Raw genomic sequence first — 8,764 nt, forward strand, 5'->3', positions numbered from 1 at the left:
ATAAACTGTCGTGAGGCCTAAGAGCAGGGTAAGACCTTCCACTACGCGTGGTTGCTCTTATCCAACTTGCTGGTAGTAGGAGAACTGCCGGAGGAGAGTCAGTTCCCGAGCATTGACCGAGACTTACTAGAGGCTGCGAAGTACGCTTCACTCTGGACCACTAAGGACGCGAAACGGATTCGCGATATAAAGATTTTCTTGGTGCTCATGGAGGTGAACATCGCATGTGGATCAATAGGAGGTCGCGCCTGTCACCTACGGTGCACAATAGTCTGCATATTTTTGCAGACTTCAAGACGGACATGCACAACATATACATCAGGGTGCGAAAGGATCCGGTGCAGCAGTGGACAAAGCTACCATTCATAGCCACTGATAACGCGATCTTTACTATGTTAGAGACATGGCCTCCCGAGTGGCGCGCCCCATATTTGGTGGAATTGGAGAAGGTGGTAGCACAGAAAAGGAAGGATGATGCCAAGCTATGCGTCACTCAACTGAATGATAGAAGGCGGAATGAAAAATTGGCAGCCGAGGTAAGGGCAACCCATGAAGCAGCACAGGATGCCACAGAGCAGAAAAAGGCCGTAGAAGCAGCAACAGCAGCATAGACGTCAGAGGCCGCAACAGTACAGGTAGAGGAGGGCCAAGCAATGTTTTCAGGGCAGGAGACAGAGGACACAGAAATAACAGAAGAGAGCATGGACCCAGGGACCGCGTCCACATAGCTCAAACGACTGCACTTCACAGAAAGATCAGGTCTAAGAAAGAAGGTCAAGGCCTTGAAGTTGGCCATCGACCTGATCACCTTAACTGAAGGAGATCTCCATGACATCAGTGAAACGGTCCGTGATGTCACCAGTGAAGAGCTCCAAGAGTTTATGACGGAGCACCAGAGTGTGTTGGGGTCTGTCAGGATGCAACTATAGGAGTTAAAGGTGTGACTCCCTCAGGAAGGTATCCTATCTACCCACGTCGCAGCGGGCACTTCAATAGCAGAATAGATGCTACGCGCGAGGATGGCCAACATAATAGTGTTACCAGAGGGAGCGTTAGTATCAGTAGATGCGATGGACCAAATGACAGTTAGCATGATGAAAGGTCTTGGCCTTAATCTAGTTGCCCTTCCCCGGGAAATGCTCTATCAACTACAGGATGGAATAACAGCAGAGCTGTGTGCAAGGGAGAGTCCCGCGATCCAGGTTCTCAGCGAGCAGAAGATTAATATGGAACAACTTAGCTTGCAGCACAACGAGTTGGTGCAGACAGTAGATGACGCTTGCCGATGCGTCCCAGAGCTAGCTATCGCAGCAGATCTACCGATAGAAGTGTGGATTCACAATTTAGCAAGTGGAGTCCGCGATGCTAGAGAAGAGACAACAAAGGTGCAGTTGGAGCTGAATCTCTAGATTGCCGAGCTGTGATTGGAGGCGTAGCCTTCCACTCCTCCAGAGGTCAAAGAGCAGCGCGCCAATGTTATTGCAGTAGGGATGGAAGAGATTGGAGGTGTAGTGCGCGACTGTACCAACATGTTGGAGCAGGCACCTGATGTCCTCACGATGTTGAAGGAGGACCCCAACATCCAACGGCTGGAGACAGAGGCACGCGAAATCCAACAATAGTATGACAACATCAGAGGGACTGCGCAGATAGTAGTCCTTACTCAGTGGCTTGCAAGGATGTAGCAAGCCAAGGCATTAAAGGAGCAGGTGGACGCGATGCGCCATAAGGAAGTCGTTCTCAAAGCGCGCGTCCAGCCATGGATTGATGAAGCCTTCACAATCACAGTAGATATTGAAGGAAAGATCGCGTAGATTCAGGGGATGCATGCACAGATGTAGCGCAACACGCCAGAAATAGAGGGCTCAGAAGACAGAATGCAGCAGGTTCAGCAAGTAGCAGCTCAGTGCACTGCAGACATCAAGACCATTTGGGACCAGCTGGAGGGACTCCGCGCCAAGATCGCCGCGCCGACAGAGTGACTTGAGGGCGAGTCATGATGTTTGTGTTGGGGTCCTTTTGGGCATGGAATCCCCCCATAGCATGTTTTGGGGCTTAAAGACTAATTTTTAAGTTGTTATTATTGTAAAAACACCACAAATTGCGGGCGCGAAACGCAAATTGTATGTTAGAGTCATAGGGATGTCCGCGCTAAGTTTTGAATGTGTCGACCTACCCATGGTCCGCGAACCATGGGATTGTATAAATAGAGAGAGGCTCGAAGTTGTAAGGAAAAAAGTGAACAAACGGATGGAGTCTAGAAGATAGCGAGCATACAGTAAGAGTCTAAATGTCTTGGGTCGTAGTAGTATGAAGAGGCTCTGCAGCTGAGTGCACAGAGGCCTAGTAGTGTCCGCAGTTGAGTGCGCGGACCCCTCCAGCTGAGTGTGCAGGGCAGAGTCGAGTTTGTAACCAAGGAAGAAGAATAATAAAGAGATGTTTTATCTGAATTCCATGCATCTGTTCTCATGTTATTTCCTGTTTGATATCATTTGCAATTATACTGTTTATTTACTGCGCGTACGTATATGAATGGTGAATATTGTTAAGTATAACTGAAAGCATACAGATAAGCTAAGTTGATCAACTAATACTGGGTTACTAATAAGGATTTGGGTAATAACACTGTTCGGGCCTCGAGTAGGGCTGCGCAAGGGCAGCATCACAGGCTGTGAGGTACTGATAAGTGCGCGTAGAAATGTGCGCGCAGGGTCAAACCGCAGACCACTTGAAATCATCAGACATCTCTAGGGTATGGAAACCTGGTTCCAGCACCCTCCCATACCACTTTGGGTGAGAGATCTAACGGCTGTTGCGCGGTGAAGCTGCACGGAGGGAAATTAGGGTGAAGATTTGCAGGGTTTTCTTTTATGGAACCAAGGGTTGGTGGGTTAATAGGTTTATGTTGGGGAAATATGAAGTAGGGAGTTAATTTAAACAATGCGGGGGATGAAACTATAGTTTATAATTAAATCAGGGTTTGGATATTATATATGAAGGAGTTATTTAATACGGGAAAAAGGTATATCGGGGAGCTAATACATTAGGTTAGTACATTAATATGAAATGAATGCGCGGAATGTAAAATATAGTAAGCATAATGTAAAATATGATGTTTGGCTTGAATTTCTTCACTGTGGTGGCCCAATATCAACATTTAACACTTATACTTAGGATAAAAGCATTTTTTGTGGGTTTTTGAGTATTTTGAATGAGAGGGGAATTAGTTAAGGGGGTTTTACCTTTCCTAGGTAAAATGTGTTTTAAACTTAGGAAAAGGGGATTTTGTAGGGTAAAATGAGTGATGTAAAGGGAAAAGGGTGTTTTCATGAATGAGAAGGGTTTCAATAAGGTGGAATCCAATACTTGATGTCCATGAGTCATTAAGCTGAGGGTCTGGTCCCACCAAAAGTCAGAGAAATGCTCTGAGCCTTTATGACTGAAGGATTTTAGTACTGGAGCACATTGTGGGGAGGGAAATTAGTAATATGCCAAATGATGTTTATCCATGATTGTAAAAATTGCTTGTACCTACCCATCTGCTATTTTAACATTTTATTCCTTATTTACATGGGTGCATTTGAGCTTGCAAAACCTTATTCATTTTTCTTTAAAACAGGAAACTAACTAATTCAAACCTTATTTCATCCAAGAGCTCAGGTTAAATTGTTGAGCTCCCTATCATTCTTTATGTTAACTATTGATCTGCCAAGATTAAACTATTTGGCTAGATCTTTATTCTCTATCTATCAACATTAAATTTAAAGCATGAAAAGTCAAGATTAAGTTGTTTGACTTATCATGGATTATGGTATTTTAAACAAGCTACACATAATCATTATTTGCAAAAAAAGTAAAATAGTAGTGGCATTTGAAATTGCACACTTTCATGATCTATTTTTATCTCTTTTTGTGGGGTTCATATTTTTCACTTTTTTGATCTTTGTTTTTTTGTCCTTTGATTGTTCTTTTAGGACATACCCTCATTACATAATTTTAATACGGGAAACATTTGCAGAAAGCAAAGGTATGTACAATATTACAAGACTTAACCTCAACCAATTCAAAATTATGAATCCTATCACTATAGGACTCTAGCAGTGGCTCCACACGGGGATGGAATTTTATGGTGAAATGTCAAGAACTCTAAAGATGAGTAGTCTTTGAATTGTGACTGTAGTTACCTTGTAAACTGTCCTTCTATGATTCTACTTTATTGATACTTATGACAATGAATCCTCCAAAGCTTAGGGCCTTCTCTCCGGGCTTCAACTTCAAAGGATTACCATCCAATCCAATCTACAGTCTGTAATGTTATGTACATTGATGCAAAGTAAAGTGAACTATTGTGAATCAGTGGAAAAATAATGCTTCAACATCCTACCATTAACAAGTCCTCCTCGTAGATCTGAACCATCTATGTCTGTCAAGAAAAAGACATTGTTGCCTCTGTAGCCATAACTGACTTAAGGCCCCTGCCACAAAAAATCAAATATTCCATGCTTGCCTTTGTCTTCTCTCCTTGAATCCCACTTAAGGACTTTATCTCCTATGTAAAAATCATCCGCTTTAGTCTTTTTATCAAAGACTTTCTGTCTAGGGTAAATTTGCCTGCAGGTGAAGAAGGAATGGTGGATGACCAGTTACCAGAAAAGCACTTATTTGCTATTTCAGTTCTCTCTTCGTGGTTTGCTGATATATCATACTATTTGGTATCAGCGAAGTTCCCACCAAAATTGTCTTCCAAAGTAAATAGCAAGATAGTCAAGAAAAGCGCCCCCTTCACTTGGATTGGGGGCAATATTTTCAAACATGGCCCAGATCAAATCTTGAGAAGGTGTGTCAGGGAGGAGGAAGTATTTGACATCCTTCTAACCTGTCATGATGGGCCTTATGGAGGTCACTTTGCAACAAAGAGGATAGCATTCAAAGTGTTACAAGCAGGCTATTATTGACCCACTCTTCATCAGGATGTGAAAAAATACACTAGTCAGTGTGATCAGTGCCAGAGGATGGGAAGGCCTACTCCAAGAGATGAAATGCCTCTGCAGCCTCAAGTGACTTTCAAGCCATTTGACAAGTGGGGCATGGAATTCATTGGACCTATTGACCCTCCTTCAAAGCAAAAACAATACATTATTGTGTGCACTGATTATTTGACTAAGTGGGCTGAAACCAAGGAAATTAAGGCAACAACAGAAGAGAAGGTGGTTGAGTTCCTAAGGGAGAATGTATTCTACAAATTTGGGTACCCTAGAGAGCTGGTCACAGACCAAGGCAGCTAGTTTACCTCCAACATGATTGAAGACTTGCTCAGCCATCACAAGATCAAGCATAGAACCTCCACTCCCTATCATCCACAAGCTAATGGGAAAGTGGAGGTGATCAATAGATCACTGGAGGACATCTTGACCAAAGTGGTGAGCAGCAGCAGGAAGGATTGGGCAGAAAGACTAGTTGAGGCCACCTGGGCCTATAATACCACATGGAAGACCACCACTGGATTCACACCCTATGAGCTGGTCTATGGGAAAAAGGCCTTGCTGTCCATTGAATTTGAATATAACACATTAAGGATGGCAGCCCAACTAGATCTAGATCTCAGCAGTGCACAAAAAGAGAGATTGTTCCAATTGAATGGTTTGGATGAATTCAGAATGCAGGCCCTCCTACATACAAAGGTAGTTCAACTTCAGAGGAAGATATGACATGATAAAAATACCAAGGAGAAGCAATTTCAAGAAGGCGATTGGGCATTGTTATATGATTCTAGGTATAAATAATTCAAGGGCAAGTTAAGGACAAGATGGCTCAGACCTTATGTTGTGGAAATATGCCATGATAATGGTTCAGTGCAAATCAAAACCATAGATGAAGAGGCCATTCCTTTGCTTGTTAATGGACATCGATTGCAAATTTACAAGAGACCTTTATCAAAACAAGAGTTAATAAAACAGTGATGAAAGTGGAGTAAGTTCCAACTCCTCCCTCATCAAATCACTGAGAAAAAGAAAAAAGAATAAGGACTCAGGAGAAAACCTCCATGAGGCACCTGAGTCCCATCATTGGGTTGAAATCCTCTTGAGGCGGCTCAGTGATGACAAAAGAAGAAGAAGAAAACACAAAAAGAAAAAGAGAATAAGAAGATCCCTGGGTGAAAACCTTTCTTGAGGCGCCCAGGGCAAACAGCTAGGGTGAAAACATCTCAGAGGCAGCCTAGTTGTTTTTCAATATATATATATATTTTAATCATGAAATTTCCATTTGCAGGTGGGCAAGAAGGACGGTCAAGGAGCAAAAGAGGATCCCAAGGAGACCCCTGCTACTCACATATTTATTTTTTCACTCATTACTATGCATCCCTCCATCATTTTTGTCATTTTTCCACTCCATTGCTTCAGTTTATAAAAAGACTGTGTTTTCTACAAGATCCCCTGTATTCCTACAGGATCCCTAGAAAACCTACAAGATGATCTTGTAGGAATTACAGTGACCGAGAAATCCTAGAGGAAGCAAACTGGAGGCAAATGATGGACATGTTAGGTCCCTAAAATTCACCCTCTTCATGCTCTATCACCACACCTTGTCCACCATCATCATCCCTGCACTCACCATTCAAAAAATCAGTTTCAAGAGTTTTTCCAGTCTTAAAAAAAAAAAAAAAAACACAGAGGAATAAAGAGCATCACCTAAGTATTCTTTGCTCTCCACACTCCCACTCCTTCTTTCCATCCATGTCACCATCCTCACAGTCGCAGCAAGAAAATGATTAAATATTTCTGAGTGAGAAGCAGCTATAGGACACCCTGTAGGAAATCCTGTAGCAGCCTATCCCACAGAATACCAATCACACCAGCAACAAGTCTTCACCCTCATGATCCAAGAGCTCCAAAGCAAAAACATCATATCTTCAACCACATGTACCTGCAAAAACAAAGAAGCCATTAGCAGACAACAAGAGGAGGAAGAAGAATGGCATGCAACAAATATACACAGCAACACCTATGGTCTTCAACAATCGCAACATAGCATTGGAACCACAGGTAAGTATCTCGCTCGCTCTCTCATATGCATCATGTAGTCAAAAAAATGTAAGGGTTACGAGATAGTTGGTTTATAAGTGAAAAGGTGGCCAATTAACTTGGCCACCTTCATTCAGTCACACATGCACAACTGGGTGTCCTCTCACATGTGGCTGCAGTCAACTCAAAGACAGAGAAGGAGTAGGACAAAAAGCAGTTAAACTATGGATCCATAAGGTGGGAGCTGATTACGAGGAGTGGGAAATGATGAGGTGGTAGTGGGGACCAACGATCCAAAAATGGAAACGTACCTTTGCTGCCAACACACCACCTCACCCCGAATCACCATAAGAGGAAATAAAACATCGTTCCCATGCATTCATGCATTTCACCTCCTCAAAACTCCCTCACTCAAGTCAATCTCATACCCAGGAAACCCACCGGAAGAAAAACCCCATTGTTTCAATGCACAAGAATTCCTACAGGACTGCATATGAGTTCCTACAGGAGCATGCACAAGAATTCCTACAGGATACACAGAGATTGTCTACAGGATTGTCAGAGAAGAGTTCAGAAGCGATATCACGGGAGTTGGCCACTGCAAACAATCTAAAGAGGTATTCTCTCTAAGTAAATCCCTCTTTGAAAATAAATGAACCAAGAATCCTCTAAATTTGAGTGAATTTAGCAACTTTGTGAAGGGTATTATATACACATTCGTCTCTGTTTTGGTTTTGAATTTGAAAAACTATTTCAACTCTCTCATTTTCTCCTCAAGCTTCACCAACAAGATGAAAAGAGGGTTTAATAGGAGAGAGACCACCAACACTGTGAGAATCCAACAACACCCCCAAGTGCTTGAAATCTTCACAAGACATAATTTGATGGGGTTTTTTGAAAAATTCAGAGGGTATGATGATGAGGTGGCTCAAGAATTTGCTCTCTCCCTCACTCTACTCACCAGAATCCATGCCACTATTGTAATAAGTGGCCTCACTATAGATATCACCCCTGAGCTCATCAACAAAGTCACCACACTCCCCCTAGGAATACTATGGAGAAAAGAAGACAAAGGAGATAGCCAGGTTGCCAAGAGAAAATTCATTTTGGAAGGTGAGGAGCCCCCTGAGGACAAAAATGCAGTAAGGAGGGAAATTACTCCATATCCATGGAATGAGGTAGGGTACCAACTGATCAAATACATCTCATGTGAGGGTAGGTATAGTGTTGTTTGTGGCTACCATTTCAGGATCCTTGAAGAATTAAGATTTGGAGCAGAAACACCCCCTCACTAAAGGCTCAACATACCATACTTCTTGCTTCAATGACTCATAGACTCAAGCATCAAATTGAAGGAGGGAAATTCCCAACAGTTAGCTCACCATGGGTTGATTAGGATCCTCATAGAAGATGTTGTTTGGGACCTCAGAACTCCTATAACATGGACAATTTTCAGAGACATGTCAGCAGAGGATGACATCAAAGCTCTCACTTATGATGTTTTCCTACTGCCAGTGAAGAAGAAGTAGAACAGGAAGAGGAAGATACAGAAGGAGATGAGGATGAAATGGATGAAGAAGGAGATGACACAGAGGAACATGATGAAGATGAAGAAGAAGAGGGAGAAGAGAAGGAGGATGATGAAGAAACAAAGGAGGAAATTAAGGAGGAAACTGATAGAGATGATGAAGATCTACAAGAAGAAGAAGACAGGAAGGACATAGATGAAGAAGGTAATGGAA

The sequence above is a fragment of the Pinus tabuliformis genome, chromosome 9 (genome assembly GCF_031772625.1).
Source record: "Pinus tabuliformis cultivar Carrire ecotype Pingquan chromosome 9, CPIR1, whole genome shotgun sequence".
Classification (NCBI taxonomy): domain Eukaryota; kingdom Viridiplantae; phylum Streptophyta; class Pinopsida; order Pinales; family Pinaceae; genus Pinus; species Pinus tabuliformis.